This window comes from Rhinoderma darwinii, chromosome 4 (genome assembly GCF_050947455.1).
Source record: "Rhinoderma darwinii isolate aRhiDar2 chromosome 4, aRhiDar2.hap1, whole genome shotgun sequence".
Taxonomy (NCBI): Eukaryota; Metazoa; Chordata; class Amphibia; order Anura; family Rhinodermatidae; genus Rhinoderma; species Rhinoderma darwinii.
This window is the reverse complement of record NC_134690.1, coordinates 213,618,752-213,644,765: the sequence shown is the minus strand read 5'-3', so window position 1 is coordinate 213,644,765 and position 26,014 is coordinate 213,618,752. Positions and strand designations below refer to the sequence as shown.

The 26,014-nt window shown below is 41.5% G+C and overlaps 1 long non-coding RNA gene across 3 annotated transcripts in view; it reads left to right on the top strand.

Annotated features, from left to right (window-relative positions):
* LOC142759702 (uncharacterized) overlaps positions 1–1,137 on the top strand; it is a 5,838-nt gene extending 4,701 nt beyond the window's left edge. For all 3 annotated transcript variants that reach the window (XR_012883181.1, XR_012883180.1, XR_012883179.1), the window contains exons 2-3: positions 181–378; positions 888–1,137. This is a non-coding gene — a long non-coding RNA (uncharacterized LOC142759702). The remainder of the gene's footprint in view (positions 1–180; positions 379–887) is intronic.
* The last annotated feature ends 24,877 nt before the right edge of the window (positions 1,138–26,014 follow it).

The window sequence follows — 26,014 nt, the reverse complement described above, 5'->3', positions numbered from 1 at the left end:
CCAAAATGGTACCGATGCAATCTACAGCTCCCCCTTTAAAAAATCAAGCTCTAACACCGCTAAATCGTTTTTCATTAGAAACATTTACAGTTTATTTTAAAAAAAATGTAAATTTGATATCTCCATAATGTTATTGACCCGCAGAATAAAGTTAACAGGTCGTTTTTATCATATATACAGGAAACGGTGGAAACGCTACTGCAGTCGACTACGCTATTGATTCCGCCATAAAAACGGAAACCATTAGCAAAGGAAGCGTTACCATTGAAATCAAACAGAAGCAGAAGGTATAGTTTCCGTTTGCCTGTTCGTTGATGGCTTCCTCCGACGGAGAGGTGGAACCTAACGCTGACGTGAACGCATCCTTAGAGGTTATGAGTAAGGCCTGGTATTTATTTCTCCTTTCAGCCCCTTTCCAAAACTCCTTTGTTAACATACAGATATGTCATAATTTTTTTTTATTGAGGTTATGGCGGTGACGCATACGTTTCATTAGAAAAAGTTGATAATTAAGTAGCAGTAGAATGTAATATTAGATTGTAAGCTTGTGAGCAGGGCCCCTCCTTATGTTTATATTGTGCGATTGTACCTGATTATAATTGTATGTCATTGTTCCCTGTAACATATTGTACAGCACTGTGGAAACTGTTGGCGCTTTAGAAATAAAATGATTATAGTCAGTAGACCTTTATAGGCAAAACCATTTTCCTTCTTCACAGACCTTGTATGCTAATATGTAATAAACAATTTGTGTTGTCTTTAGTAGCTTTTTGTATTTTGGTGAGGCAGCTGGACACATGTTGAAATGCCATTTCATAGCTGATAACTTGTTTTTACCAAGTTTTTTATCATGTAGATATTTATTCCATTTTGGTTTTGTGTTTTAGGTATGTTCAGTTGAATGTGTAAGGGTCGGAATTCTACAAGAAGTGTATTTGCCTTTATTCCTAAACAATAGATCACGTCAATTTTGTGGTACATTTCCTTAAAAGATGATACTGCCACTTAGATGAAAGTCGTGTGACCTGTCTAACGTCAAAAGTGGAACTGAAATAAAATATCTAAAACCTTTACTAAAAATCTCTTATTCAACCTGGACAGAGAATGCTTCTCACTCAATGAACATTAGTGATCAATGTAAACTACAGTCCGAGGAGAAGTGAACGCACAAGACCACATCGAAATTGTGAATAAACGGTTATAAAAATTGTTGACATGGTCTATCTAAATAAAGATACTTTTTCCTTTCTGGTTTATATGCCACAACCTGGGCACCTAAGGAACATGGATAATCTTTGGTACTCCCGGTCAATTTTATAGTGGGGTGACTATTCCTTGTTTGCCTTTGCAAATTTTGTATCACTAGCAAATGGTGTGGACAACATTAATTTCACTAAATGTAATATGAGAAAACATTTTATAAAGTGTATAAGAAAAGTTTAAATATGTTGTCGTATACTACAGCAAAAATCAAATGCTGTTACATGTTGGGCCTGCCACATATTTTTTTCGCAACAGTTCTACATTCAGTGTAATAAATGCAAAATGTTATCACATTTGTGCAGTGATGTCGCCAAAAGTAACCATTAACTTTTTTGTGCCGATGCAATTTTAAGGGCTTTTTAACTTAAAACATTTCTCTCCTACCTACAGGATACATTATAATTGTTAGATCAGTAAAAGCTCTGACCCATGGCGCTCCCAGATCGGGAGACCCTCCCATTTATAGTTATAAGCTCCCTGCCTGGTGAGGCGGCCGCTGGTTACCGCATCCAGCCTGAGAATCAGTGGCAAGGTGGCTTACGGAACATGTTACACTGTTTCTGTAACTCCAGTTCACTTTTATTGGAGTTCCAGAAACTGCGTAGCTCCGCAATATTATCTGTTTCCGTAATCCCCGCTACCTTGCCACTGTTCCCCCACATGCAGCGACCTCACCGGATGGGGTTGGGGAACCCTTATTTTCTAGATAGATGCAGGTGGGACATTTATGGCACATCCTGTGCATATGCCATGATTGTCTAAGATGGCAATAACCCTTTAAGAACGTTTTTTTCTTTTTCATCTCTGCATTTAGAAAGCGATAAATTTAGTTTTTCCGTTAACGTAGCTTTCTCAGGGCTTGCTTTTTGTAGGACGAGTTGTATTTTTGAATGGCACTATTTTATGGTAATGTATTGAAAAAAACAGCAATTCCACCACAGTTTTTTTGTGATTTGCCTTTACAGCGATAACATGATAACTTTATCTGCAAGTCGATATGGTATTATGGTAATCCCAAATTTATATTGTTTTTTATATTATTTACTACTTCTGCACAATAAAAATACTTTTTCTTAGAAAATTCTTTGTTTTTATGTCACATATTCCAAGAGCCGTAACATTTTGACTATTTTGTCGTTGTAGCTGAACAAGTGGTAGTTTCAAGCAAGAAGCACACAGTCCCTGTTGCAATACTGACATTCTTTCTATAACCGTAGTGATCTGCAGTTATTTACACCAGTGGTCTTCCAGTTTATTACGACAAATAAAATCTAGGATCACTGAGTTGTGTATATACAGTACATTAAAGTGCGTCCTGTGAAGCTGGGATCTTTTATCCCACTAGGATCTAGCAATGTTATGTACAGTCCTACATAAGATCATATATCCTAATATACACTGCGATCCTCCTGTATATCCAAGCAAAATAACTTATTATGAATATTCATTAGAGGCTCCACTCCTATCCAACTCTTACAGAATACACAATTTAGCAGCATTTTTTCCTGCAGCCGCTGCTTCCACACTCCAGTGATATAAATTAGGAGCTTAATGGTGGGAGCTTAGCCGGAGCGGCATCAGGAAGTTTCTGGGAGTAGTCGCAAAGGCAGCCAATCACCATGCAGCCAGGGATAAGGACCAATGACAACTAGGTCAGGATGGCACAGAAACCATACAGTCTGTCATTCCTGACCGGTGTGCAGCCAGTCACCTAGATAGTGGCCCCATGTGTGTGGGGGAAGCACCCCTCCATCACCCCTTGTCTCTCTGTTTAGCAAGCCACTATACATGTGTAAAATACATGGCAGGATTAATAAGGTTCATGGGAACATGGCAGAACCTGGAGATCATTATTATTTCTCACAGGACACTTGTAAACGCTGCTTACATTCATGAAAGCACCAATTAATGAATTAATTGATTAATATATGCGTGGGTAATGTGCGTGATTGACAGGAGCACAATATCAAGCGGGAAAGACATTGAGGATTCTCTGTAATACATAATGAAGTTTGGTGAGGCTGCTCATTATATCTCAGTCTACATTCCTGCTAAGTACAGCGATGGGAATGTGGTTGCCATGTCGCTCCAAGTGCTGAAAAAGTGCTCAGCAAATGGACACGGCCCTGACATCTCCCTAGATCAATGCTTCCCTGGCTGGCACACATTATGGAGAGACTACTTCACCCTGTACCTGCGTTTCAACTCAATGTTTTCTGATATATTTTATTCTATAATTCGTTCTCCATCATTATTTATTTAGCTGTCTGGACTCATAATGTGGATTGCGCTCTCCTTTTGAATTGATCTACTGAATGTCTTTACAGGGAAGGGCAGGGGTCTGCAACCTGTGGCTCTCTAGCCGTTTTGAAAATACAACTCTGGAAGTTATAGGTTTACAACAGCCATAGAGCCTCGGGTTGCTGCTGTAGGAATTCTGTATCAATATTGTGACTCATACCTACGGTTCATGCTGTTCCTCAAAATGTCACAGCCCAGCATATCCAATACAACTACTACTGCATACTCAGGGGCAAATACAGACAAGAGGGGACCCCCTAGCTAGAGTGGTGTATGGGCCTCTTTCTCTTAGCTCATTATAGAGCACCCAAATTAAAGCTGGCCAGCCATATACGTAAAATACCTGTTGGCCCATTTCAGCCGACCATCATTTAAAAATTATATACAAACAATTGTTTGCGACGACTGACGGCAGGCGGTTGTCTTCCAAAAAATATGATTGGCCAGGCTGGATTTCGACTGAAATCGTAATCGACTGAAAATATGAATGTATGGAATGATCAGCAGAATTCCAGCGATATTTTGTGCAAGCGCAGTCTGTTGTTTAGTCTGGCATGTTGCTAGTGTGAATGTTCGGAACTAGCTGATCAAAATCCTATTTTTATGGCCAACTGAATTCTCTCCAGCAAACCACTATTAATTGTGAGCCTTGAAATGCATTGGCTCAGTCCCTTACATGCAATTTATTAGATTGTAGGTAGCTGTATTCGGTGACCATGGGCCCCCTTATCTACTGGGCCCCTGTGCCATTGCACAGGTTGCACAAATAGAATTTATGACCCTGTGCCTACTTTTAACTACATCCCTTATGAACAAAAAAAAAGAAATGTCTGATCATTCTTTAGACCTCCCACTAAAATATTGCCGTTTCTTTATAAATATGAATTTATGAAGTGTATACACAAAACAAATATATTCATATGTCCAAACCTTGTCTGTCCATGGGGGTTATTTATGAAAGGAGTCATCAAATATGTTAAGTAAAAAATGTACAGTTAGGTCCAGAATTATTTGGACAGTGACACAATCTTTATGATTTGGGCTCTGGATTTGAAATGTAACAACTGAGATTTATTATTTAGGGAATTTAGATTGTGAGCCCCAATGGGGACAGTAAAAAAGTGGACCTCTGTACAGCGCTGCGTAATATGTTGGCGCTATATAAGTAACTGAAATAAATAATAAACAACTGAGATGCAATTGAAGTGTAGACTTTCAGGTTTAATTCAACGGGTTGAACAAAAATGTCCTGTGAAACATTTAGGAATTGCAACCATTTTTCTACACAGCCGCCTCATTTCAGGGGCTCAAAAGTAATTGGACAAATTAACATTACTATAAATAAAACGTTTGTTTTTTTTAATACTTTGTAGAGAATCCTTTGCAGGCAATGACTGCCTGAAGTCTGGAACCCATGGACATCACCAAACGCTGGGTTTCCTCCTTTGTGATGATTTGCCAGGCCTTTACTGCAGCAGTCTTCAGTTGTTGCTGGTTTGTGGATCTTTCTGCCTTAAGTTTTATCTTAAGCAAGTGAAATGCGTGCTCGATCGGATTGAGACCTCGCGATTGACTTGGCCATTGCAGAATATTCCACTTCTTTGCCTTAAATAACTCCTGGGTTGCTTTTGCAGTATGTCTTGGGTCATTATCCATCTGTGCTGTGAAGTGACGTCCAATCAACCTTGCTGCATTTGGTTGAATCTAAGCAAAAAGTATATCCCTGAACACTTCAGAATTCATCCGGCTGCTTCTGTCTTCAGTCACATCATCAAAAAACACTAGTGACCCAGTGCCTTTGGCAGCCATGCATGCCCATGCCACCACACTGCCTCCACCATGCACCATGTTTTACAGAAGATGTGGTGTGCTTTGGATCATGAGCCGTTCCAATCCTTCTCCATACTTTCTTTCTCCCATCATTCTGGTACAGGTTGATCTTAGTTTCATCTGTCCATAGAATGCTGTTCCAGAACTGGACTGGCTTCTTTACATGTTGTTTGGCAAAGTTTAATCTGGCTTTTCTATTTTTGAGGCTGATTAATGGTTTGCACCTTGTGGTGAACCCTCTGTATTTACTCTCATGTAGTCTTCTCTTTATGGTAGACTTAGATACTGATACACTAACTTCCAGGAGAGTGTTCTTCACTTCGGTAGATGTTGTGAGGGGTTTTTCTTCACCATGGAAAGGATTCTGAGATCATCCACCACTGTTGTCTTCCATGGACGTCCAGGCCATTTGGAGTTCATGAGATCACCAGTGCACTAATTTTTTTTCCAGAATGTACCAAACTGTTGATTTGGCCACTCCTAACATTTGTGCCCTCCTCTGATGGATTTCTTCATTTTTTTCAGCCTAATGATGGTCTGTTTCACTTGCATTGAGAGCTCCTTTGACCTCATGTTGTGGGTTCACAGCAACAGCTTCAAAATGCAAATGCCACACGTGGAATCAACTCTAGACCTTTTACCTGCTTAATTGATGATGGATTAACGAGGGAATAGCCCATGCAGGCCATTAAATAGCTTTTGAGATTATTGTCCAATTACCTTTGGTCCCTTGAAAAAGAGGCAGCTACATATTAAAGAGCTGTAATTCCTAAACCTTTCCTTAAATTAGAATGTGAATACCCTCAAATTAATGCTGAGTCTGCACTTTAAAGCCCATATTGATTAGGAAACTGTATATTCAATATGTTTTGGTAAACCGCTAAAATGCCAAAACTTGTGTCACAGTCCAAATAATTCTGGACCTAACTAAATTAGCCTCAGCCATACAATATACGGTATACATACATTTGCACTAATATTTTTTTTTTCATAATGATATCTAGACTCTAGAAGTAAATCCTAAATGTTTTCTGCACTATGGTTGTTGTGTTGCCTTGTATTGTGTGTCCTATGTTTACAGCTTGGAGACATTGATGAATGGATCCCCTTGTATTTTCACAATATGTAGGTCATTATTTACTTAGCCCTTGTTAAAATAATCATACGTGTTCTTTCTGCGTTTTGTTTTCTGTCCCTTATCCAACGGTTCATTTACCACCAACTCCAAGTCAAATAAGTTTCAGCATCTTTCTCCAGCAGTGACAACTTGGAATAACTAAACTTGTCCATTGCTTTTTTATAACACAATCATATGATACCCACGTATAAACTATCTGGCTAACAGAAGCCTGGCTGGTACTTGAGGACAATCATTTCAGAACAAATTTCTGATCCCCTCTCTATTTAAAGGGTTTTCCCTTTAAAATAAGTGATTGCTTATTACTAGGAACCCCCACCAAGCCTTTTTTGACAGGGACTAGGCAGCGTTCATGCCTGGCCCTGTATTGTCTGTAACGCACGCGCGCGCATTCCTTCTCTTCACTCGGCGCATGCACAGAAGTGCCCATTAGAACAGAGAGCAGAAAGATTGTACTGCGCATGCGCCGAGTAAAGAGCAGGGACGCGCGCACGTTACAGACAGTACGGGGCCAGGCATGAATGTGCCGATTATGCTGCCTGGTCCCTGTTAATCAATGTAAGAAGAGGGGTTGAACTGGGGAGCGACGTAAGAGCATTTAGGAGCGACGGTGACGCCCTTATTGTACCTAAATACTCATTAGCATAAAGTTAATTAAACGGATTTCTCTACAAAGGAGGCAGTAAGCAGAAATTGAAACTAAATGTTAGAAGAAGGTTATCTCCTCTACAATACACTGTTACTAGTTTAATACGGAAATTCTGGTGACAGACTCCCTTTAAAGAGGACTTTTCACCCTATTGACATGTCTATTCTAGTAAATACTTGTATTTTTCATTAAATAATAATTTTGGAACATGTTTTTATAGTACCCTGCGTTGTGCCATTCCTCTGGTATTTTGCCTATAAATTTATGAATACATTGACAACTGGGTGTCACCATTCACTTTGCCAAAGGAGCGTGTCCATACAAAGTCTCACTCTGTCAGCACTGATTGGACATTATCAGTCTGTGTGGGTAACTGGTAACACCTAGTTCCCAATTTATTCATAAATTTCTAGGAGGAGTAACAGAGGACCGACACAACAAAATTAAGTTGCAGCAGTGCTGGTTAAAAGCTGCAGCTCCTTCAGAGATTTTATTGCACATCAACGCTTCTGGCCAGGAAGCTACAACACAGCTTCATTCACACATGGCTGGCTAAGAGCGCTGCTGTGCAAGGAATAAGTTGAAGGGACCTCGATCCAGTAGTTTTTGTTATCGGCAGGGATCCCAGTGGTCGGACCCCCACCGATCATAATGTTATGGTATATCTTAGTGATATGCCATAACATTATTACATGGGAATACACCTTTAATGTTATCTACCAGTATGTATCTGACCATCTCTTGCTCAGGGCAACATTTATATACAGCATGTATTGTTTTGGGCCATAGAAATAATAGTAGACAAGAAATATGGATTTCTATACTTTATGGCTCCAGAAGCATCTGCTTTAAATGCAGAGATCACATTTATAATGTATATTGCTTGTATTTCAATCAATAGCTGAATATTTCAGTTATTTTAATTGCAACATGATATTACGCATTTTCTACAAGTAATGCTGAGGGTTAATGTGAGAAAACGGATTCCCAAAATCTCACTACAGATGGTTCCTGTAGAAGCATACTTGATCTCCAGATATTTACTTGGCAGACGTCTGTAATGTATAACTAGTTTATTATGTACGTTAATGCTTAGCTTGGCATCTATTCCTGCAGATGTAAGGGCTGTCACATAATGCAGATCACTAAGTAGTTTAAATATTGTTGTAGATACAAAATTCTGCATGTAGGTAAGAGAAACACTGGCAGTACCATACCTCCCAAGTGTCCGGCTTTTGTAGGGACAGTACATGTTTGTTACCCACTGAAATGTCCTTCTTTTGAAAATGATTAATAGATCTGTATCAATAAATTTACCATATTGCTCCAGAAAGTGTCCGCCTTGCTCGTAACTGAACATAAGCCCCAATACTGTATATTATCTCTTGATACATGTTAGTTAGTTAGTACTTTTATCTTGAAGTTGGCCTGATAATCAGCTGATCGCTGTAGGTCCAGCTCCTGAAACCCCGGCGATCAGCTGCTATTATCGAAGAAGCTGCGGCTGGCCATACATTAAAATGAATGGCCGACCACGCAATACACGGATGGGCTGGGTCTACCAAAGTGGGGGGGGGGTACTCTCTATAAATGGCTTTCCACTCTGGCTAATAGAGGAGTCCTGTGTAAAGGGACATCCATGTGTAATGGCAGGAAGGAGGTGAAGGGAAAGTGAGCCCTAATCTACCCACCGCCCTGTCCCTGCCTACTTGCAACGACCCGCCCTAGGCGACGAGGTACAACTGGGCGGCGGTCCCTACGCTGGCTAAGTGCACAGGAAGACAAACAGGGAACACGCAAGGGAAGGGGCAGTAGCCACGGAACGCCACGAGGAAACGGGGCGGCGAACGAACAGTCAGGACCAGGACGAAGTGAGTACACCCGAGCGGGCACGGAGACAGAAGCAAGCCAGGGGCAAAGCAAGCAGGTCAAGCAGAACTGCAGCAAGGCAGAAGCACGGCAGAAGCAGGCTGGAGCAAGCAGCAGTGGGGCCAGGAATCCAAAAGAATTACAAGCACTGAGGGAGAGCACAGGGCAGGTAATAAAGGGCAGGGGGCGGAGCTAACTCCGACAGACCAGGCCGCGATAGGCTCTTCCACTCCTGAGCCTGCCACCCTGGTTGGTGGGAGATGGTGTCAGTCGAACAGGTCTGGCCTCAGGTGTGGATTGATTAATCCCAGGAGTATAGCTAGATGAAGTACCTGGCAGATCCCTAACAGTACTCCCCCTTTTATGAGGGGCCACCGGACCCTTACTAAGGGGACCCGGTTTAGTGGGGAAGAGGAGGTGGAACCTCCTGATCAATACCCCAGCGTGAACATCACGGGCAGGTACCCAAGTCCTCTCCTCCGGCCCGTATCCTCTCCAATGGACCAGGTACTGGAGGGAGCCCTGGACCATCCTACTGTCCATAATCTTGGCCACCTCGAATTCCACCCCCTCAGGGGTGAGAACGGGAACAGGAGGTATCCTCGAGGGGGACCAGGACGGGGAGCAGCGTTTAAGGAGGGAGGCATGGAAGACGTCATGTATGCGAAAGGATGGGGGGAGCTCCAGACGGAAGGATACAGGGTTGAGGACTTCAATGATCTTATAAGGTCCAATAAATCGGGGAGCAAACTTCCTGGACGGGACCTTAAGGCGCAAGTTCCTGGACGACAACCAGACCAAATCCCCGACGACAAACCGGGGGTTAGCAGAACGTCTACTATCCGCCTGAATCTTTTGTGCACTCTGGGACGCCTCTAGGTTCTTCTGAACCTGGGCCCAGACAGTGCACAGTTCCCGATGAACCTCCTCTACCTCAGGATTATTGGAACAACCAGGGGAGACGGAGGAGAACCTTGGGTTAAACCCGAAATTACAGAAAAACGGGGAGACCCCTGACGAGTTACTGACCCGGTTATTCAGGGAAAATTCAGCAAGGGAAAGGAATGAGACCCAATCGAATTGACAGTCAGAGATGAAGCACCTTAAATATTGTTCCAGGGATTGGTTGGTCCTTTCCGTTTGGCCATTAGTTTCGGGATGGAAGGCGGAGGAGAAGGACAGATCAATCTCCAACTTTTTACAAAAAGCTCTCCAAAATAAGGAAACAAATTGTACCCCTCTGTCAGAAACGATATTGACTGGGGCCCCATGGAGACGCAGGATGTGTTTCACAAACAAAGAAGCTAACGTCTTGGCGTTAGGTAGCTTCTTAAGGGGCACAAAGTGGCACATCTTGCTGAAGCGGTCGACTACCACCCACACCACCGACTTGCCCTGAGATGGAGGCAAATCGGTGATAAAATCCATGGAGATATGGGTCCAAGGTCTCTGGGGAATGGGCAAGGAACGTAGTAGGCCCGCAGGTCGGGACCTAGGGGTTTTGGACCTAGCGCAAACCTCACAAGCGGCGACGTAAGCCCTAACATCTTTAGGCAACCCAGGCCACCAATAGTTTCTGGTAATGAGGTGTTTGGTGCCCAAGATGCCAGGATGACCAGATAGAGCGGAGTCATGGTTTTCCTTGAGTACCCTCAGCCGGTATTGCAGGGGAACAAACAGTTTGTCCCCAGGGACGTTCCCGGGAGCTGCACCCTGATCAGCCGCGATATCAGAAGCTAAATCAGAATCCGTGGCAGAGACGATTATACCAGGGGGTAAAATACAAGCAGGATCCTTCTCGGAAGGAGGATTGGCCATGAAACTACGTGACAGAGCGTCAGCCTTAATATTCTTGGACCCAGCCCTATAGGTAACCAAGAAATTAAATCTGGTAAAGAATAGTGCCCACCGAGCTTGTCTAGGATTAAGCCTCCGGGCCGATTCTAGGAAAACCAGATTCTTGTGATCCGTAAGGACCGTTACCTGGTGTCTGGCCCCCTCCAGGAAGTGCCGCAACACTCCTCAAAAGCCCATTTAATGGCTAGAAGTTCGCGGTTGCCAATATCATAGTTACTCTCCGTGGGCGAAAACTTCCTAGAGAAGTAAGCACAGGGGCGGAGATGGGTGAGGGAGCTGGTACCCTGGGACAAGACGGCCCCCACTCCCACCTCGGAAGCGTCAACCTCCACAATAAATGGCTCCTCTTGGTTGGGCTGAATCAGCACGGGGGCCGAGATAAAGCACTTCTTGAGAGTCTCAAAGGCCTGGACGGCCTCAGGGGGCCAATGGAGGACATCGGCACCCTTGCGGGTAAGGTCCGTAAGAGGCTTAGCGACGACCGAGAAGTTGGCAATAAATCTCCTGTAATAGTTGGCGAACCCTAAAAAACACTGTAACGCCTTAAGGGAGGCAGGTTGGACCCATTCCGCCACAGCTTGAACCTTGGCAGGGTCCATGCGGAATTCATGAGGAGTGAGGATTTGCCCTAAAAATGGTATCTCCTGTACCCCAAAGACACATTTTTCAGTCTTAGCAAACAGATTATTCTCCCGAAGGACCTGGAGCACCTTCCTGACATGCTCCACGTGGGAGGACCAGTCCTTGGAAAACACCAGTATGTCATCAAGGTACACAACAAGAAAATTACCCAGGTACTCTCTCAGGATTTCATTAATAAAATTCTGGAAGACAGCAGGGGCATTACACAACCCAAAGGGCATGACCAGGTATTCGAAATGACCCTCGGGTGTGTTGAACGCAGTTTTCCACTCATCCCCCTCTTTGATGCGGATAAGGTTATATGCCCCCCGTAGATCGAACTTAGAAAACCATTGGGCTCCCTGAACCTGATTAAAAAGATCCGGAATCAAAGGAAGTGGGTACTGGTTCCTTACGGTGACCTTATTCAGGTTACGATAATCAATGCACGGCCTAAGACCACCATCCTTCTTCCCCACGAAGAAGAAGCCAGCACCTACAGGAGAAGTCGAGGGGCGAATGAAACCCTTGGCCAGGCATTCTTGGATATACACCCTCATCGCTTCACGTTCAGGACATGAAAGATTAAATATCCTACCCTTAGGAAGCTTGGCACCAGGCACCAAATCGATAGCGCAATCGTAATCTCTATGGGGGGGCAACACCTCGGAGGCCTCCTTAGAAAACACATCGGCGAAGTCCTGAACAAACTCAGGAAGCGTGTTTACCTCCTCCCGGGGAGAAATAGAGTTAACGGAAAGACATGACATAAGACATTCATTACCCCATTTGGTGAGATCCCCAGTATTCCAATCAAATGTGGGATTATGCAATTGCAACCAGGGAAGGCCTAAAACCAGATCAGACAATAATCCCTGCATCACCAGTACAGAGCACTGCTCCAAATGCATGGAGCCAACCAGGAGTTCAAAAACAGGAGTATGCTGAGTAAAATAACCATTAGCAAGGGGAGTTGAGTCGATACCTACTACAGGGATAGGATAAGGTAAATCAATACAAGGCATCTTTAGAGACATAGCAAATTCCACAGACATGATATTAGCAGATGAGCCAGAATCCACGAAAGCACTGCCCGTGGCAGACCGGCCAGCAAACGAGACCTGAAAGGGAAGCAAAATTTTATTGCGTTTCACATTAACGGGAAATACCTGTGCGCCCAAGTGACCTCCCCGATGATCACTTAGGCGCGGAAGTTTTCCGGCTTCTTATTCTTGCGCCTGGGACAGGTGTTCAGTAGATGCTTGTCGTCCCCACAGTAGAAGCAGAGACCATTCATTCTGCGAAACTCCCTACGTTGTCGAGGGGACATGGAGGCCCCGAGTTGCATAGGTACCTCCGAGTCCTCCGTGGAGGGGCGAGGAGACGGGACCTCGGGGGGGATCGCAGAAAAGTCAGAGGGGAGCACATTGAAGCGTTCTAGCTGACGTTCCCTGAGACGTCGGTCAAGTCGTACTGCTAGGGCCATAACCTGGTCAAGGGAGTCAGGCGAGGGGTAGCTAACCAGCAGATCCTTCAGGGCGTCAGATAATCCTAACCTAAACTGGCACCTTAGGGCCGGATCGTTCCACTGAGAAGCTACGCACCACTTCCTAAAATCAGAACAGTATTCCTCAACCGGTCTCCTACCCTGACGTAAGGTCACCAGCTGACTCTCGGCTAAAGCAGTCCTGTCAGTCTCGTCGTAAATGAGTCCGAGGGCAGAGAAAAAACGATCAACAGAGGAAAGTTCAGGGGCGTCAGGAGCCAAGGAGAAGGCCCACTCTTGGGGCCCTTCCTGGAGTCGGGATATGATGATACCCACCCGCTGGTTCTCGGAACCTGAGGAGTGGGGCTTTAGGCGGAAATACAGTCTGCAACTCTCCCGGAAGGAGAGAAACGTCTTACGGTCCCCTGAAAACCGGTCAGGTAACTTGAGGTCGGGTTCTAGAGGTGAGGTGAGGGGTACTACTAAAGCAGCGTCACCCTGATTGACCCTTTGGGCCAGGGCCTGGACCTGTAGGGAGAGGCCCTGCATCTGCTGGGTCAGGGTCTCAAGGGGGTCCATGACAGCGTCAGCATAGGAGAAATGGTAGACTAGGTAAGGGCTTGTAATTATGTAATGGCAGGAAGGAGGTGAAGGGAAAGTGAGCCCTAATCTACCCACCGCCCTGTCCCTGCCTACTTGCAACGACCCGCCCTAGGCGACGAGGTACAACTGGGCGGCGGTCCCTACGCTGGCTAAGTGCACAGGAAGACAAACAGGGAACACGCAAGGGAAGGGGCAGTAGCCACGGAACGCCACGAGGAAACGGGGCGGCGAACGAACAGTCAGGACCAGGACGAAGTGAGTACACCCGAGCGGGCACGGAGACAGAAGCAAGCCAGGGGCAAAGCAAGCAGGTCAAGCAGAACTGCAGCAAGGCAGAAGCACGGCAGAAGCAGGCTGGAGCAAGCAGCAGTGGGGCCAGGAATCCAAAAGAATTACAAGCACTGAGGGAGAGCACAGGGCAGGTAATAAAGGGCAGGGGGCGGAGCTAACTCCGACAGACCAGGCCGCGATAGGCTCTTCCACTCCTGAGCCTGCCACCCTGGTTGGTGGGAGATGGTGTCAGTCGAACAGGTCTGGCCTCAGGTGTGGATTGATTAATCCCAGGAGTATAGCTAGATGAAGTACCTGGCAGATCCCTAACACCATGTGTCTCTATGAGACAACCCCCTGACATTTTTTAGTACAGCTTCTTTTCCATAATGTATAATATTAGGTCCTGAGGCATTATCTGAATAATATATAAAGATGTAGCAAAGCCAATTTTGTCATGAACCCTTTGGGGCTGCATCGTTATAGCCATTCAAGATAATGCAGTAAGTTTACCTGCAGTCTTGTTTAGAACCACACATAACATATGGTAAGCTGTGCCAATTGAGATGCTCCACTATGCTATATTCAGGACCGCCATCAGGGCAGTACGTATGGTACTGCCGTTGGGTGCCAAGCCATAAATAAAAAAAGTGACCCACTCTCCGCCACTGGAATTTATGGAATTAATGGGGACTATACTTGGCTGTATGGGGCCCATCCTGATGCGGCCCAGGCTATAGTGATAAAGTTAGCTCTACTATACCATTAAATGGACACTGCTTGTGGTGTGTGTTAATCTTTTTTTTTTGCTGGGCAGTTGGTATGTTAATCAGGTATTCGGATGTTTTACTGGAGAGCATCTCAGGTTGAGGTATTCCAAATGTACAACATCATTATCCACTTGTCACCCATGCGCACTGAGAATTGCATTCCTGAGAAGCAAGCAAAGGATCCCTGGAGCTTGAACTCTGTAAACAGGATAATGTGCCGCGCTCCATTCACATTAGAGGACATGGATAAACCACGTAAATTTACAACCACAGATTAAATATGTAATCTCTGCTGCTCTATCTAAAACATACAATATGTTTCTTGTTTTTGGTTGCAGCACAGAAAACCATGTATTGTTTTCTGGAGGCCTAAATTGGACACAAAGAAATGCAGTGACTGGAAATAATAAAGCGCTTTCCGGAGTCAGTGTACTGAAGCTGAAGTTAACAGAATTAGTTTGAGGCCTGTTCTTTAAAATTACAGTTTAGGAGGAGAATATATCAAGATGCAATCTCTTCCCGTAACAACTTCAAACATGTTTTTTTCTTTAGATGGAAAGAGTGGCCAAACTACTACAAGTAAAGTTATCTACAGATCTTCTCCTGTTTTTATTTCTCTTTTTTTTTATTTAAAAATACTGCCAATTTTTGGACAGTTGTCTGATTTAACTAATTCTTGTTTAAGAATTTAAAAAATATAAATGTCTTATTTTTCTAACACAGTGTATAAGCCATTATTATAAGGGTATGTGCACACGATAGCAGGCATTTACGTCTGAAAAGACAGACTGTTTTCAGGAGAAAACAGATGCCTCGTTTCAGACGTAAATGCTCCTCCTCGCATTTTGCGAGGCTTCTCTGATGGCCGTAAATTTTGAGCTGTGCTTCATTAAGTTCAATGAAGAACGGCTCAAATTACGTCTGAAAGAAGTGTCCTGCACTTCTTTTGGCGAGGCTGTATTTTTACGAGTCGTTGTTTGACAGCTGTCAAACGACGACGCGTAAATCACAGGTTGTCTGCACAGTACGTCGGCAAACCCATTCAAATGAATTGGCAGATGTTTGCCGACGTATTGTAGCCCTATTTTAAGACGTAAAACAAGGCATAATACGCCTCGTTTACGTCTGAAAATAGGTTGTGTGAACCCACCGTAAAGCAGAAGGATCCAGTTGATGTAAACATAAGGCTGGATTCACACAAGCACATTACGTCCGTAATTGACGGACGTATTTCGGCCGCAAGACCCGGACCGAGCACAGTGCAGGGAGCCGGGCTCCTAGCATCATAGTTATGTACGATGCTAGGAGTCCCTGCCTCGCTGCCGGACAACTGTCCCATACTGAAAACATGATTACAGTACGGGACAGTAGTTCCACGGAGAGGCAGGGACTCCTAGCATCGTACATAACTATGATGCTAGGAGCCCAGCTCCCTGCACTGTGTTCGGTCCGGGACTTGCGGCCGAAAAACGTCCGTCAATTACGGACGTAATGTGCTCGTGTGAATCCAGCCTAAAGAATACAGAAGAAGCCCTGATATAAAAAAAAGAAAATAAATCAGTTGTATAATGTCAATATGAATAATAATAATAACAGCAATAATAATTAACCCCTTAATGACCATCCTATTTTAAACCTTAATGACCAAAGTATTTTTTAAGTTTTTGCATCGTCGCATTCCAAGAGCTATAACTTTTTTATTTTTGCGTCGACATAGCTGTATAAGGTCTTGTTTTTTGCGGGACAAGATGTATTTTTTAATAGCACAATTTTGAGGTACATATTATTTATTGATTAACTTTTATTAACTTTCTTTTGGGGGGGAATAGAAAAACCCCCAGATATTTCGCAACGCTTTTTCGCGTCCTAAATCTACACCGTTTACCGTGTTGTATAAATAACACAATACCTTTATTCAGCGGGTTGTAACGATTGCAACGATACCAAATTTGTATAGATTTTGTATGTTTTACTACTTTTACACAGTAAAAATGCTTTTTTTCAAAATTATTTGTTTTTGTGTCTCCATATTTGAAGAGCCATAACTTTTTTATTGTTTCACAGATGCAGTTGTATGAAGGCTTTTTTTTTTTTTGCGGGAAGACTTGTAGTTTTTATTGGTATTATTTTGGAGTAGATGCAACTTTTTGATCACTTTTTATCCCATTTTTTTAAAGCCAGGATTCACAGAAAACAGCAATTTTTCCGTTGTTTTTTATTTTATTTTTTACGGCGTTCACCGTGCGGGTTAAATAATGTAATAGATTTATAGTCGGGGTCGTTACGGACGCGGTGATACCAAATATGCGTACATTTTTTTACTTTATTTTGTTTTTTTAATAGTAAAGCATTTTGTAAGGGGAAAAGGTTGGTTTTTCATTTTTTTTTCACCTTTTTTTTATTAAACTTTTTTTTTTACTTTTTTACTAGTCCCACTAGGGGACTTTAATATGCGATCATCTGATCACTATTATAATACACTGCAATACTTTTGTATTGCAGTGTATTACTGCCTTTCCGTTTAAAACGGACAGGCATCTGCTCGCAGGCATTCACTACAGGCAGATCTGGGGGCCTTTATTAGGCCCCCGGCTGCCATAGAAGACACATACACTCGGCGATCTTATCGCTGGGTGTCGGTGGGATGAGAGGGAGCTCCCTCCCTCTCTCCATAACAACTCAGATGTGGCGCTCGCTATTGGGCGCCGCATCTGAGGGGTTAAACGGGTGAGATCGATACTAATATCGATCTCACACGTTCGTGCAGGGATGCCCCCAGCCCTCAGCTACATCTGTCAGCTGAGAGCAGGGAGATTTGACAGCTGCCTGCTCTGTTTATCCTGATGCAGCGCCGTAAAAATGCTTATGCATCAGAATAAAGCCCATTAGTGGCCAACGTGAAAAGGGGTATTGGCGGTCACTAACAGGTTAAAAATGAATTTCTGCTTCTGTAAACAACAAAAGAAAAACATTAAAAATATTAGTGTCCCATCTGATGTTTGATAGATTGCCATCCATCAAAAGAAAAGTCATTATTAAACTGTGCACAGGTTGTGTCTAGTATTGCATCTCAACCTTATTGAAGTGAATGCGGCTGAACTGCAATACCACGCACAACATGTGGACAGGTCTGGTGCTGTTTTTGGAAGAAAACAGGACTATTTTTTAATCCTGTACAACCCATTTAAGTATTGGCTCTTTAAATAGCATGTCCTAATGTCAAACTATCAGCAGAAGATGTAAATTGTTGTTATGTAGGTTTGATAAAGGGGTAGTCCAGTTTCAACAATCCCTTTTTGTCTCAAGGATGTTTGAGAATAAGCTTATCATAGCTGCAGAGACCCCGGAGATCATCTGTAATATGTGGAGCAACCAGGCGGCAAGTGTTTAATTTCCCTGCAGCACCACCACATGGGGAAATTAAACATTACATATTATCTATTGAAATCAATAGGCTGTCCATGTAATGCATGGACATACTGAGTCCTCCAAAGACCAACACAATCTTAGTAGCCAATATCTGCTCTTGAAAATTGATGGAAGTCCTGAATTAAAGTACTACCCCTATTAACTGAGACTAAACTAATAGTGTATTTGAAACTGGATTTTACAATTCAGACTACTCCTTTAAATATTTACCTGTAAGGTCTATGTTGTCCCTTTTATGTAGTAAAGACACCTATAACTAGTAGGTTACAATAAGAGTTGTCGACGAGACTTACTAGACTCCTGAATGGTAGATCTGTCTAGTTTGAATGGTAGATCTATCTAATTAGGTCCTTCTGGCCCGGGTCTTAGAGCAGAACCTTATTCTTAGAACTAAGGATGCTATTAGATCCCGTCATCTGAGCTCAGGAAATCATTAGATTTTACTCTGTCTAATGTGAGACCAAATGTCCCAAAGTAGCCCCAGCCTAACCATAGTTGTTGTGCCCGGGGTCGCTGACCGCCGGCACGTCCTACCCACCGGCAGCTGCGACCACAGGACTCTCCCTCCTTGCCAGCATCTCCCTCCCAGGAGATGCCAGCACATGCAGCTGCAACTTCCCACTGCTTCCTGTAGTGTGCGTGCGCGCACCAGTGTAATTGTCCCTAACAAATCCCTATGCACCCTGTACTTTAAAAACTACTCTGCCCTCCTCCTGCTTGCCTGATCGTTCTTGTATCTGCCTATGTTCGTTATTGCAAATGGTCCCTTAGTTGTATCCTGAATTCCGTATCCTGTGTCCTATATCCAGTAATTGTGTTTGTTCCAGTGCGAAGTATAGTGTCGGAGTCGTGTTTATCATCTGTGCCAAGTGTCATCTGTGCCAAATGTCATCTGTGCCAAGTGTCTTCTGTGCCAAGTGTCATCACGCCAAGTGTCTGCCACGCCAAGTGTCTACCTAATCTATCCAGGTACTCTTGTCCTAAAGACTATCATTAACTGTTGTTTGGCCAGCTGCTGTGGCAGAGCAGCCTAGTGGGTCCTCATACCCCATAGCTGTGATAATAGTCATTACCATTCTGCGTGCTTACACTGAGATACAGATACCCAACCCTCACACATAATAGGTTCATGTCAAGATTGTGGCATCTTCAAGGCACAATATTTTTTTCCTCTTTTAAACAAAGTTTTTGTTGCTTGAAGCGGTACAGTACCTTTTTCTTTCATTTTGCTAAGCAAGACAATAAGGTTAGCATACAGGGGTTTATTGGACATAACTCCAGCTCCTTGCTAGGGGCTTTTACATTTCAATTAAGTCTATTTTTAATCTAACAGAATATGTGTTTGCGTGTACAAATGTGCTATTCAGAGAAATAATAAACAATGACAATAAGGCTACTAACACTAAATAACGATAATAAAGTGCACAATTGTATACAGTCAGTAAATGTAAATGTATATTCGTATATAAGTGTATATTTAGGCACCTAAATTAATCCAGACCCCTTAACTAATCCAGACCCCAGACCAGACTACTAAATTAATGCAAACCACAAACCAGATCCCGTAATTTTTAAAAATGAAAATAAATAAGAAATGCAAAAACCCCAAAGGTAAAAAATATTTGTAATTTTCCCTCCTCAACATTTTACAACAGATTTACTGTTAGGCTAGATTTAGACATCGCATATCTGTTGCATATTTTAATGCAACTTTTTGGGCCAATGCCAGCAGTGGTTTTAAAAGGAAAGGGAAATATAAAGGAAAAAATAATACATCTCCTTCCTCCTGGATCCACTTCTGGCTTTAGTAAAATAATAAATAAAAACTTCATCAAAATCTGCACCAAATTCTACAGCAAATATTTGATGTGTGAATCTGTCCTTGTAGCATAACAAGCCTTGTGCAGTCACTACTATTTATTAAACTGATCCAGGTCCCCAAATCCTCTGTAATCCTGTTCTTCTATCACACCTAATGGCTTCTATTTTTTCAGCACATAAAATGCTGGTTGTATTATAACCTTACTATTTTTAAAATTTTTAGTCAAATATACCCTTACAACATACTGTAGAAGTTTATTATTGTTACATCATCCTTCCTGTTTAATACCAAACAAAAACCAAATTGGTGAGTATTTTATTTTTTTCTTAAATATATTCATCTGAGATCTTTTTCCTGAATTTTTTCACTACTGAACAACTCCACCACATGTGAAACATGGCCGCATCTTGGTAGACATGGTGCATCTTGCTACATATCTTAAATACTTTTCTCTTCCTTATGCCACCTCGTGGTTGACTTGTTTTTTACTCCAATATTTATATTTCAATAATTTTTATTAAAGGATGTCAATGAGAGCAAACTATACACCAAACAGTGTAATAAACATGAGGGGGTCACGTGCCCCCTAATGCAAACAATTGGTCAAAGAATCAGATCAAGTTAATAAGAGAAAAAAGAAAGAGAAAAATTTACTCAAATATTTAGAGTAAAAAAATGGTGTACATCATTAAAAAATCAAGGGGCATTTTATGACTACCCTTAGCCATGCCCCGTTTTCTAGTAGCTTTCAACACTCTATTGAGACACAAAATGTGTCTAAAATATAATAAATCTGGCGCACAGCATGTACACCAGTTTTTTGGGCACAATTTGAGACAGAATTCTGGTGCATATTCAAAGCAGCGTTGATCAAAAATTTGAATTTTCCTGATAAGTAATAATGCGGTTCCCATTCACTACACCGTGTTCCAAATTATTATGCACATTGGATTTAAGTGTCATAAACATTTAATTATTAGTTTTTCAATTAAACTCATGGATGGTATTGTGTCTTAGGGCTCTTTGGATCATTGTAATCAATCTCAGACACCTGTGATAATTAGTTTGGCAGGTGTGCCCAATCAAAGGAAAACTACTTAAGAAGGACGTTCCACATTATTAAGCAGGCCACAGGTTTCAAGCAATATGGGAAAGAAAAAGGATCTCTTGGCTGCCGAAAAGCGTGAAATAGTGCAATACCTTGGACAAGGTATGAAAACATTGGATATTTCAAGAAAACTTAGGCGTGATCATCGTACTGTGAAAAGATTTGTGGCTGATTCAGAGCACAGACGGGTTTGTTCAGATAAAGGCATAATGAGGAAGGTTTCTGCCAGACAAATTAATAGGATTAGGAGAGCAGCTGCTAAAATGCCATTGCAAAGCAGCAAACAGGTATTTGAAGCCGCTGGTGCCTCTGAAGTCCCGCGAACCTCAAGGTGTAGGATCCTCCAGAGGTTTGCAAGTGTGCATAAAGCTATTATTCGGCCACCCCTAAACAATGCTCACATGCAGAAACGGTTGCAGTGAGCTCAGAAATACATGAAGACTAATTTTCAAACCGTGTTGTTTACTGATGAGTGCCGTGCAACCCTGCATGGTCCAGATGGATGGAGTAGTGGATGGTTGGTGAATGGCCACCATGTCCCAACAAGGCTTCGACGTCAGCAAGGAGGTGGCGGAGTCATGTTTTGAGCTGGAATCATGGGGAGGGAGCTGTAGGCCCCTTTAGGGTCCCTGACGGTGTGAAAATGACCTCTGCAAAGTACGTAGAGTTTATGACTCACCACTTTCTTCAGTGGTACAAAAAGAAGAACCGTGCCTTCCGTAGCAAAATTATCTTCATGCATGCTGCAAAGAATACCTCTGTGTCATTGGCTGCTCTGGGCATAAAAGGAGAGAAACTCATGGTGTGGCCCCCATGTTCCCTTGACCTCAACCCTATTGAGAACCTTTGGAGCATCCTCAAGCAAAATATCTATGAGGGTGGGAGGCAGTTCACATCAAAACAGAAGCTCTGGGAGGCTATTCTGACATCCTGCAAAGATATTCAAGCAGAAACTGTCCAAATACTCACAAATTCAATGGATGCAAGAATTGTGAAGGTGATATCAAAGAAGTATGTTAACATGTAACTTGGCCTGTTAAGTTTTTTTATTTAAAGAGGGTTTGATTTCTGTAAATATGACCTCCTGATGCTGCAAATACAACAAATTACTATTTTAGTTCTCTTTACAACCTTTAAAATGTTTTGATCTCTGTTGTGCATAATAATTTGAAACAGTGCATTTTGAGTTTTTTATTTAAAAAAAAAAATCTGTTATCATTAGGAGATTTGTTCAATAAAATTTGCATCATACGCCAAGGTTGATGGCTTGAAGATTATACTGACTGTCATTTGCATCGACTATTTAGAAAAATCAGTGAAAATAACATTTGCATAATAATTTGGAACGCGGTGTATAAACACATGGAAGCTTCTTAAAGGGGTTTTCTCATTAAAGAGGCTCTGTCACCACATTATAAGTGGCCTATCTTCTACATATTGTGATCGGCGCTGTAATGTAGATTACAGCAGTGTTTTTTATTTAGAAAAACTATCAATTTTGGCAGAGTTATGACCTATTTTAGATTTATGCTAATGACTTTCTTAATGCCCAACTGGCCAGTTTTTAGCTTTTGACCAAGTGGGGGTTGTAAGGAGAAGTGTATGACGCTAACCAATCAGCGTCATACACTTCTCTCCATTTATGTACTCAGCACATAGTGATCTTGCTAGATCATGATGTGCTGTCACTTACTCACATTAACTTTACTGAAGTGTCTTGAGAGTGAATACACATCACCTCCAGCCAGGACGAGATGTCTATTCACAATCCCGACACTTCAGTAACGTTTGTATGGGACTTAATGACAGCAAGCGTGATCTCGCGAGATCACTATGTGATGAGTACCTGAATGGAGAGACGTGTATGACGCTTCTCTTTACAACGCCCACTTGGTCAAAAGCTAAAAAATGCCCAGTTGTCCATTAAGAAAGTCATTACCATAAATCTAAAATAGGTCATAACTCCGTCAAAATTGATAGTTTTTCTAAAAAAAAAAGCACTGCTGTGATCTACATTACAGCGCCGATCACATTATGTAGAAGATAGGCCACTTATAATGTGGTGACAGAACCTCTTTAAGACAACCACCACTGTTATATGACACTTCAGGGGATCAGCTGAATGCTGCGAATCTGTCTCCTGGAACCCTCAGTGATAATAGCTGTTGAACAGGCGTTCCTTTAACTTTGTTCATCTAATAGATGAAAGAAAAACAACATTTGCATATTGGCTGGGCTAGGATCTTGTGCTCTCATACATGGAACTTTAGTACGTTTTATGTATGCCAAACAACCGTGCGGATTAAATAATGTTATATTGTAATAGTTCTGACTTATGGACACGGCGCTAACAAATATGTTTATTCTTTTATTTGTTACATAACTTTAGGGGAAAGATGGGAGGAGGGTTTTTTTCTTTACTTTTAATATTTTTTATATATATAAAAAAAACTTTGACTGTTTTTAACTTTTTTTTTATTATTCTCCCTAGGGGGCTTGAACAGGCGAACGTTGGATCAATTGTTCAATATACTACTATACTTATGTATTGCAGTATATTGTATTTTTACTGGCCCCTGGCTGGGCTTAATAGAAGCACAAAGATGGCAGAACTGGGGGCCTATCATGACAACCATCGACACCCCAAGAAAGCATCGCGGGGGGATGGACTGTCGGAGAAGGCTTCAACCCTCGTTCTAACGGCTTAGATGCCACGATCACTGTTGACCATGGCATCTAAGTGGTTATACATTCAGGATCGAAGATATCTACTATCCCGGCCATTGCAGTGAGGCGTCGGCTGTAACATACAGCCGACACCTGCTGAGTATGGAGCGGGCTCAGCCTGTGAGTGCACTCCATACATCCACTTCTCTGGCTATGACTTTACAGTATGTCAATTGTCGATTAAAAGCATCTAAACAATAAACAGATTTAAAAATGAATATATTATCTATCTATGTCATTTTTTTAAAAACTTTTATTTTTCTTTTTGTATTTTAGTTAACAAAAGAGTTTCCAGCCATGGATAAATTAGATCAGAGTTAGATTTGCTTTTCATGTAGACGTAGAAGAGAATGTAGAGAGGCAAACATTGCTTGGCAACACAGAATTTAGCTATTTGTTTTGCCAAGGACTTTGCATTTATTTATACTACATCATTTGTTTTGCAGATGCTGAGAATTACCAGAATGAATTTTATAGTCTGCATTTTTTTTCTATACCTTCCATTTTGAAAAATAGGAAAAGCAAGACATATTTGAGAAATCCATTAAGTGGAAAACTACTTTACTACTAACGGCTTTATTTCAGGATTTTATTTCACTTTGAAAGTATAACCAAATGCTTACAGATGTGTCGGTGCTGAATGAGATGATTGCATTACATGCCAGATTGTCAGAACTGCTTCAAACAATTTACAATGTACTATTTCTACCTGAAAGAGGTGACAGTATTAACATGTCAGTATTTCTTATGGTCGAACAAGTGAGCCAAGTGCTACGTTCAATTTCATGTATGAAATGTTATTAGGTAATTTTTAAGAGTCCACAAAATAATGATAATAACAACCATAATAAAAGGACAATTACTCTTTATATACCGCATAAGACTAAAGACTTACTGGAAAGCATACCTCTTTCCAAAATTGTATTTTTCTTTTAGAAGAAGGTAGACTAACCAATTGTTATATGAAGACTGATATAGCGAAAATGATATCATATCTTAGAATGGCATTTAAAGGGTATGTACACTTTTGCAACTATGTTTTATTGGTTTGAATCATCTATATATATATATATATATGCTTGAGAAAGGCTCGAGAAAGGCTCCAGGGGAAGGAGCTGAAACATTGCACATGGGGCAATAAAGTACCCACTTTTTTTCACCTAAGAATAACGGAGTGCTGCCTATTTTTTCCATTGTATAGAATTGGGATCTTGGTCTTCTCCCTTGGGCTTTCACCCACACTATACCGGTGCTGCTGGATCTATTTTGTTTATATATATATATATATATATATATATATATATATATATATAGTCTTGATCAAAAATATTGAAACTTTAGTGTATAATACTCCAGTATAGACTTACAGGTGCTTCTCAATGAATTAGAATATCATCAAAAAGTTAATTTATTTCAGTAATTCAATTCGAAAAGTGAAACTCATATATTATATAGAATCTTTACACACAGAGTGATCTATTTCCAGCATTTTTATCTTTTTATGTTGAAGATTATGCCTAACAGTTAATGAAAACCCAAAATTTAGTCTCTCAGAAAATGAGAATATTGGGTAAAAGTTCAAGATTGTAGACTCACGGTGTCACACTTTAATCATCTACGCCACACAAAACACCTGCAAAGGTTTCCTAAGCCTTTAGCCACTTCCCGTCATAAACAACTTTCAGATTTTAAATTTTGTTTTTTCCTCCCCACCTTCCAAAAGCCATAACTTTTTAATTTTTCCGTCGATATAGTCCTATGATGGCTTGATTTTTGTGGGACGAGTTGTAGTTTTTCGTCGCACCATTTATTGTGCCATTTAATGTACTAGAAATCTTGGAAAAAATTATTCGTGGGGTAGAAAATGAAAAAAACTGCGATTCTTTCATTGTTTTTTGCGCTTAGTTTTTACGGAATTCACTGTGCAATTAAAACAGCATGTTAACTTTATTCTGCGGGTCAATACGATTATGGCGATACCAAATATATGTAGATTTTTCTATATCTTACTACTTTTACAAGTAAAAAACGAAGTTTAAAAAATTGAAATTACAGTTTATTTTTTTTACGGCGTACACCGTGCAGGTTAAATAATGATATATTGTAATAGTTCAGACTTTTACGGATTCGGCAATACCAATTATGTTTATTCATTTATTTTTAAAATAGGGGAAAAATGGGAAAAGGTTTTTTTTTGGAACTTTAAATTTTTTTTTATTTTTTATTTTACATTTAAAAAAAACTTTAGTTTGCTAATTTTTACTTTTTTTA